Source organism: Amblyomma americanum, chromosome 6, assembly GCF_052857255.1.
Source record: "Amblyomma americanum isolate KBUSLIRL-KWMA chromosome 6, ASM5285725v1, whole genome shotgun sequence".
Taxonomy (NCBI): Eukaryota; Metazoa; Arthropoda; class Arachnida; order Ixodida; family Ixodidae; genus Amblyomma; species Amblyomma americanum.
Window position 1 is genome coordinate 162,550,294 of NC_135502.1, and position 8,407 is coordinate 162,558,700.

Sequence of the window (8,407 nt, forward strand, 5' to 3'; positions counted from 1 at the left end):
TAATCGTCCTCAGGCGTAAACCACAAAGTCGCACTCATACATTCTTGCTACCAAACGCGGGTGGTTTGTACGCTATCTTGGACGCGGTGTTCGGATAAAAACCCAGGTGGTACCTTGTTTCAAGCGGCGCCGCTCTTCCACGAGAGGAGTGTTGAGGATCAGGTGAAGGGAGACGGTGCTGCCACGTCGCCTTAGCTGGATGTCGGCGTTAGAGCATCCTCGTACTGGTGACGAGGTCTGGGAGGTAGCAACAGCTGCTGGCGGAATCGTCGATGCACAGGCGTTGACACAGGCCCCACGTTCCGTAGACAGGGCCAGCGTCGCGATCCACAGGGCCGGTGCACCAGCCGGTGGGGACTACGCCTGGTCAGTAGGCCTCGCAATCGAACACCTCCTGCAGCAGCTGATGGCCGTGCACCAATGTCCGCTCCTAGAACGTTCCTCCTCCTGTTCACGACCATCCCTCCTTTTAAACGTCCACTTCATTTTCTTCTACTTCCCGCTTTGTTTTCAGTTTCTTGGTCGCCTTCTCCATCTCTTCCAAAATACCACCGCACTCTCTTTTCTTCCCTCTTCTCTTTCTCTCAAGTGCCATGTGCTAATTAACGTGCCTTTCCTTAGTTCCAGTGTTTTACTCATCCCTCCTTACTTTTTCGCTCGTGACACACCCTTACATCTGTGGATTTCAAAACTATTAGCAATTCAAACAGTCAAGTAAGGTTTTTTTCTGTTGAATTTTGTTGGGCTGCCGTTTATCCTTTTTAAGCTAACTTGTGAGAAATATGACTAGCTAGCATGAAGCACTACAGATGAAAGCATGGCGTAGTCTCCTTGTCATTCTCATAATTTAATATATTTCCATAATAGTAGAGACTCATGTTAGCTCTGAAATGAATTTCCTTTTTAAGTGCCTGACGTTTCCAGTGCCCTTGCAGTCATGCTCTAATTATCATGTAATGATGCTATGTCAATGACTGTGCTTGTCTTCACCTGCCCACATTGTGACATGTTTTCAATGTAGTCATTTCCAAATCACTTGGTGCCTGTCGATGCAAGCGCAGAACGGTCTTGGGCACTGCCCATGCTTTCTGCTGATACTGTTTTCAAGACTCCTGGGGCCATATCACGGAACTGTCGAATAGCAAAGTTGTCAAAAACTTCTCAAAAACGGGTCAGTTAGCCTCACTCCTATTGGTGTGTCGTGGCCGGCGGCAATTTTCCAAAAAAGCAAAATGGCCGCCATTTCGCTCATCAGTTCATCATTTCAATTCATTCATCATTTCATTGGCCATCATTTCGTTCAGATTACATCACGGATGTGGCAAAAGTGATGGCGTTGCACACCTAATTATGCAGGCACAAACTGACAGTTTCTTGTGATCATCTCGAGGCGGTCAATTTGACCGTTCCGTTTGTGACAGAAAATGGCGGCAGTGTACGCGGCGATATGACTGAGGCGGCTGCCCCGGCGGGAGCAGTGGCGAAGGAGGGTGCACGAAGACGCGTTTGACTTGCCAGATGAGCTGTTTCGGCACCTTTTTCGACTGTAGAAGCAGACTGTGGAGTGGCTGTACGACGAAGTCTCCGATGAACTGGGAGGTGCGAGTGCGAGCGCGCTGTCGGTGCGACGGCAGGTGATATGTGCACTGCGGTTATTTGCCACGGGCGGCTTTCAAGCTGCCATTGGTAACGAGGTGCACGTCGGCATCGCACAACCAATGGTAAGCAAATGCGTGCGGCAGGTGTTGGAGGCAATCTGCTAATTTAGTGCGCAGAAGGGGTGGGTTCCCGCAGTCACCTCTGTGCAACAGCTGCATATAAACAAAACGCGCTTATGCTGGCAAAGCACTTTATTTTTCGCAGCAAATTGCACTTCGTGGTCGTCTTCTATTTTATAAGGAAAAGAAACAGACAACCACACATCACATACCGCAACACTTCGCCCTTTGGCGTTTTGTCATTGATCGTAAGTGTCTTCATCGATTTCTTACCAAGCGCTCCTTGCAAGTTTGCTCGGCAGGCATGTAGCCTTCATTGCCTTCATTAGAATTTTTCTGGCCACTTAGGTCAGCCGCACAGTAGTTTGCTTTCAGACGCCACATAAAAAACAATAACACGGCGTGGAATCTGCTGCTTTTGTGCCATAGAGGAAGGACTCCATTTTTCGTGCAACTCTTCAAGCCCACCACTATCACTGGAAGCCCCCTTGTACAAGTCTAGCTTGAAGTTATGTTCAGTGCAGCTTTGTGCACTGAACAAATTTCAAATTATTTTTTTGTGCAATCACTTGCAGCTCTCGTTGTAAAGGCTTTCACACTTCTCCATACTGAGCGAAACTTTTTGTAACCATTTGGCAACATACATTGATGTGTGTGGTGATGTGTTTGTTTATATTTTTCTGTACTGGCACATGTTGGGAGTGTGTTGCTCAGCCCCCAGTTCTTGGTTGTATGTGTGCTTTTGTAAATGTTATAAATTTTTTATTCAGAAACCGTACGTTGCATTCATTCCTGCTGCATTGCATTCCATTGGTACAATTCGTCAGGCAGCACCTGCCGGTGCAATAAATGAAATGTAATGGTGCGCAAGACAAAAATGGTGCAAATGAAAATGGCTGTTTCATAAACAATTTTTAATCTGCTGAGCCATGTAATGTCTTCAGGACTACATTTTTCACTCATCACTTCCCAGGGTGGCTCTGTCTAGGCATTCATATGAGGCGCCTCTTTTTTTTCCACTGAGCACCATTACCATCCTTTGAATTTGCCTGATAAGGAAAGGCGCCTCGATTTATCAGGTGAAAGGTTTTGAGGTGCCTGCTGTTCTCTGCGCCAGTGGATTCATTTTAGTGCAGTGTGGCGTTAGTTGCAGGAAAATGAAACGACCTTCTAAATGTTCTGAAAATGCGCACTTACACTCACTTATTGCACGTCGTGAAATGTGGCAGTGAATGTCAGGTTAATATACAGTAATGGGAATGTAGATGTATTCAAAAAAAACTGGTAAAGGAAAAGGTTGAACTGGGGATGGCCTTGCAGATATGCATGCATCTTCCACGGCTAGGTGGGAAGGAATAGAAAGCAGGAATAGGAAAAGGTAATGAGAAGGGGGAAGAATTTCAAGGCAAGATGCTATGCACTATTAAACGCCTGAGGAAATCAGAACCAGCTATTTAGAAAGAGGGCAATCAAGACTGCATGCTTAAATCAGTGCCTGCTCAATAAAATGAACTCACTCACTGCGTAACATTGTTGTAATGCCGAGAAGCTGCCGATATTGATGACAGCACCACAGAGTAAAAATATAATGAAGGCCCTTTATTTGTTTTTATGCACATATATCACTCATGCAAAGTAAACTGTCCATTTGCATAAAAGTGTGAGCACGACACAGGTATGCCGCGCGTATGGCTCGAGCAATTTTAAACGTTACGGTCGTTGCCAAGGTTTCAAACTATACAGACCTAGATTTCGTTTAGCATACATTACACCGCCTCGGAGGACTACGCTTGGCGATGTGGCAGCAAGCAATGAACCATTTACTACAAAAAAGTTCTGAAGGAGCACAGACGTTAAGCCATCATTTGCATGTTTTCTTATTTGTAACGGTGCTTAGCACACAAGTAGATATGGATTGCCACTTTCGTCCATGCCGACTAAATATTTTGTAATTCTAATTGGTTTTGTAAGCCTACGTAACGTGTACATAATTGCACTAGTCCACTTTGCTATTCGGATGCTAGACAGCGAAACCAGAATAAGAAATTCACTGGAATTATTTACTAGATCTAATCATATTCTACATGGCAGTTTATATTCACTTATGTCATATGCTTACACAGAACGTACAGCCGAAATGTGCCTGCACTGCTTTGATGATTGCGCACCTTAGGCCGGTCTTTGGTAATGTATGGTTTTGTCGAGCCTTTTTCGCTCTGTCAATACCGCCATTTAGCCACCTGTCGTCTGCACTGGCTCAAACATGGCACAAACGTTTTCAAATGCCGCGCCAATTATACCAAAAGCGCAGTTGGGCTAGTGTCATCATCAGCAGCCAAATTTGTTTGCAAACCATTGTGTTGCAAACTTACAAACGTGAAAACCATTTTTGTAGTGGTGAAATCTTGGCTACTTGCAGTGTGCAAGTTATTCAGTGTTATCAAAGCTAAAATGCGAGCATTTAAAAGTGCTGGCATGCATTTCAACATGTTTTTTTGTTTCTGTTTTCAAATATGCTTGCTATGGCAGTACTTGCGTTGATCGCTAGGGGACCAAAAAGCAGTAGACAAGATGGCCGCCTTCATGCTGCTTGTGTTACATTTCAAAACATCGCGAATAGTTCGCAAGACGTCAGCTTACGAAAGGTAGGTGAACGTTTCAGGTATATCAAGTGATTCAGTGCGTATGATTTTTGGAAATATGGCACTGAAGTTTCGTAGCTGGCCTTACATGACAGGCAAGTGTGTGAGCAACGAGCGCAAGATTGGAGAAAAGCTATGCTTTTACTTGAACATTAAGTACCGGCAGGCTGTTTTTGAAATGGTGGAAGATGAGCAGTGCATGAAATACAAGCCTTTGACGGCACTGATGCTCATTAATTGAATTACACCAAGCATTGGATGTTACATTTCTGTGTGCGAAATAAAAAAAACTGCAGTGAGCCTTTCGTCTTGCTTCTCGCGTCTGCATGCTACTTTGCACTGAAAGTTGTGTCAGTTAAAGAACTGTACAGCGAGTCTTTCGCCTTGCCTGTCACGCGTGCCTGCTACTTTGGACTGCAAGTTGTGTGGATGTGAATTCCCGGCGCTCAGTTGGGCTTCAATCTATAATAGTGCCACAGCGAAACTGTAGGACCGTTCACTAGCACGCAATGTGAACGATCACGCCAGGATATCGCGGAGAGTTCGGGATATTAGTAGACCTGCTAGTTTCTCGCTTTCAAACGAAGGCATTTTTTGTTTTATTTATTTTCAATATTGCATAGAGCATGGTCTTCGACGGCCAAGTCAAAGGCAGCTGGCCTGAGCCTAACAAGGCCCCACTACCGATGTAAATCTCGGCAGCAAATAAGAGAAAAGCGCTATGAACCAAAATACATAGCCAGATATTAACTTGTGCCTATGATGTCTGTGTGCACTTACCACAGCACCTTTCCGTCGCAGACATTCTTCTGGCATCATGGGCTCAGTTAACATAGTTTTGCAAAGGTAATAATGGGCTGTTTTGTGCTACTGTTTGTGAGGTGCCAATATTTAAGTGTGCCAAGAACTTCTACTGTCATATCGACTGCACAATGAAGTTTTCACTCTTTCACGCATTGCTATGTGTGGGGATCACATACTTTGTCATTTTAAAAATGCACAGCAATTACATTTGTGCTAATACGACCATGGGTATTTCCACCACCTTCCAACGCTTAATCTGGGACCCTTTTATTAGTTAAACTGCAAAAGAATTGGGGCTGATGCTGCTTATACTGCCTCGCCATTTAATTCTTCATGCATTTAACTTCTACGCTGTAGCTCTGCTATAAATTGCTGTGCACCTAGCCAAAGCAATCATTGCACTTCCATGGCAAATTCTCAACAGGAGATTCATTTAGACAGAACACTCACAGGCTTCCAATAAGAGTATTATGTGCGGAGGGCATATACAGAAAGCGAAAGAAAAGCAGCATACATGTAGGACATCACTTTTTTAGAGAGAAACTCTTGAGCGCATGTTCCTGCATTCAATGTCTTTGGTACCATCTGCGTAACTGATCGCTCATTCCTCCACTCTTGGCTTGGTACTAGCAGAGCGAAACACCGCCTGCCATGGAGAGAGTGGAGGAATGAGCAACTTGAAGGTGGCTAGGAGCGTAACAAGTGGCGTTTGAAGAGCTCCACTCAAATTTCACGTTACCCACTGTCATAATCGTCTGTTCATTTTTTTTCAAACTTCTGAAGCTTCAACATAAATGGGTTACACAAAAGGCAAGCGTGTAGGAAGGAAGTTACAGAACTGCACGTGGTGCTGAAAATCATATGTAGTACAATATAAGGCTTTGGAGAATAGTACACAACACATTATATTTCTGCTGTTTTAAAGGAACATTTAAAACATGTCTAACAAAGTACAAAACAGCGCATAATAAACCAAGCAAAGCATAACAGCTCTTGATGATTTAAGACTGCAGGGTCATTAATGGAAGCGGTGTGATCAGAAATATCATTCCAGCCGCTTATGGCTTGCGGGAGGGCTGTCAAAATAACAGCCGTGGTGCGACCGAATAAGTGCCTAAAGCTACAGTCTTTATAAAGACTACGGGATGCACAATGTGGTTCAGCTAGGGGAAGGTTAGTGGGATGCCTGACTGTGGTTTGTTTTATGTATTAGACAAAACAAAACAATCTTCGTACATAACTGTAGTGTTTGCAAGTAACTTTAGTGAGTGATAGCGATAACTTCACATTAGTAACCCTAGATTTCTGTTCATATTGTGTGGTTACAAAACGCGCTGTGCAGGTGTGAATTCGCTCGAATGATTGTATTAAATAGGCTTGGTGTGGTGACCACATGGGTAATGTGAATTCAAGTTGGGGAAGAAGAAAAGTCTGATATGCAAGTTTTTAAGTGGTTAACAGGGCATCTCGAAGATTAGGTTTTGGATAGCTGAGAGTACGGCGGTGATTTTAATTATGCCAGGCTTCAAGGTATTTATATGAAGGCACATATGCACAAGGGTTAAAATTGGACTAGTATGTAAAAAATTTATTTTTTTCCTGCTTACTACGTTGGCCAGGTTTGTAACTGCCGACTATATTCTGGTCTGACAAAGACGAACCTTTACTGAACACGCATCTATTTCTTCAGACAAACTGCAGCCCACATTGTGGTCTGACCAAGAGTCTCACCTCGTTTTGCCATGCAAGCCAGACTGCAGTTGTTCAACTCGGGTATGTGATTGTGTGCAGGGAAGTAGGATCAAGGGAAGGGTGTGTTGCATTTTTGAAACAAAGTGTATCTTCCTCTGTAATGGCAGATGTCCCTGGTGTTGAAGCTGTGCGGTGCAAGCTGCATCTGCAAGGATGTCTCTTACATGTGGATACCATCTACACACTTTAGAAATTTGGAGGAACGTATCTTGGCTCTGTATTATATGCTCAAGCACATGTTTGGAAGTAAAATTATGGCTGGTGACCTGAACCTTGCTAGTGTAAACTGGAACACACTGTAAACTGGAAATATGAGAATATGAGATTTTATGTCCACATTTATCCTCAAATAGCATAATGAGTTAATTCTCATATATACAGGTAATTCTGTACTTTACATTCATAGATCACCAGGAGTCTTCATACCCTTTCTGGTGCAGTGGTGCAGCGGTTAAGCGATGCGCCACTGCCCTGTGATGACAGGTGCTCCCAGCAGTGGGCCTTCTGCGGCACCAGTTGCTCTTCCCAAGCGACCAATCATTCATTTAACTGGCCCATGTCATGGTGGGCACTTTGCTCTTTTCCAGTGGGCAGGTTGTGAGGATGCTGCAAGGTTACGTAACCTAAGTGGCCCACCTGCCTTCTAGGTTGCTATGTGGAGACCACCCGCCAGAGCCATGCCCATGTTTTTTTGTGGTCACAACGCTGACACCAGATGTTCTGGAGAACGGGGCCGTTAACGCTATCACGTTAATATAAAGACAGATAGCAGTAGACAGTTGTTCATTTGAGTGCATTGTTTGCACAAAAGGTGCAGAAAAATTGAAGGGTCACGACTATAGCTGGAGGTAAAATTTCAGACTGGCTTCAAGTTTATCATGACCAATGGCACATGCAGTGGTACCAGGCAGTTGATTCCATTGACAAATGGGGTGGAAGAGAGGTGAATGAAAAAAGCAAATTGTGGAAAGGTACGATCGTCTTTCAGTTGGTGATCAATGCAGGTAAAAACATGACGGTTCGGCGTGATATGGCACATAGCAAAGGAAGAATGACTATGGTATTATTTGTGAAAAAGGAGGGAATGTAAAATATTTGCTGTTCTTTGAGCAGAGGTAAGTTCAGATATTTGTTTCATTTCTTTTATACTCAGTAATTTTTAGATATAAATTGGGCAGGCTCATTCTCAAGACTCCGGTTTTGTTAGTATGTGTGCGTCTGTTCCAAATCAAGGAGGTATATTCCACTTTGAGCACACTAATGAATTCTACGTTAAATGCATTGCGTCTGGGTTTCCTAAATCAAGGTTGCATCGAAGGAATCCAGAAGCTTTCGGTGCCCCCTTGTTAAAGGGGCCATGGTACCATTTTTCAGACTAAAATTGTTTATTGCATGTAGTTTGCGTAAGCATATCTGAAAAAGTAGGCGAAATATGAGCTGCTTTGGTACGGCAAGTAATTTGTAATTAAGTTATCCTGAACTGTGTGGGAG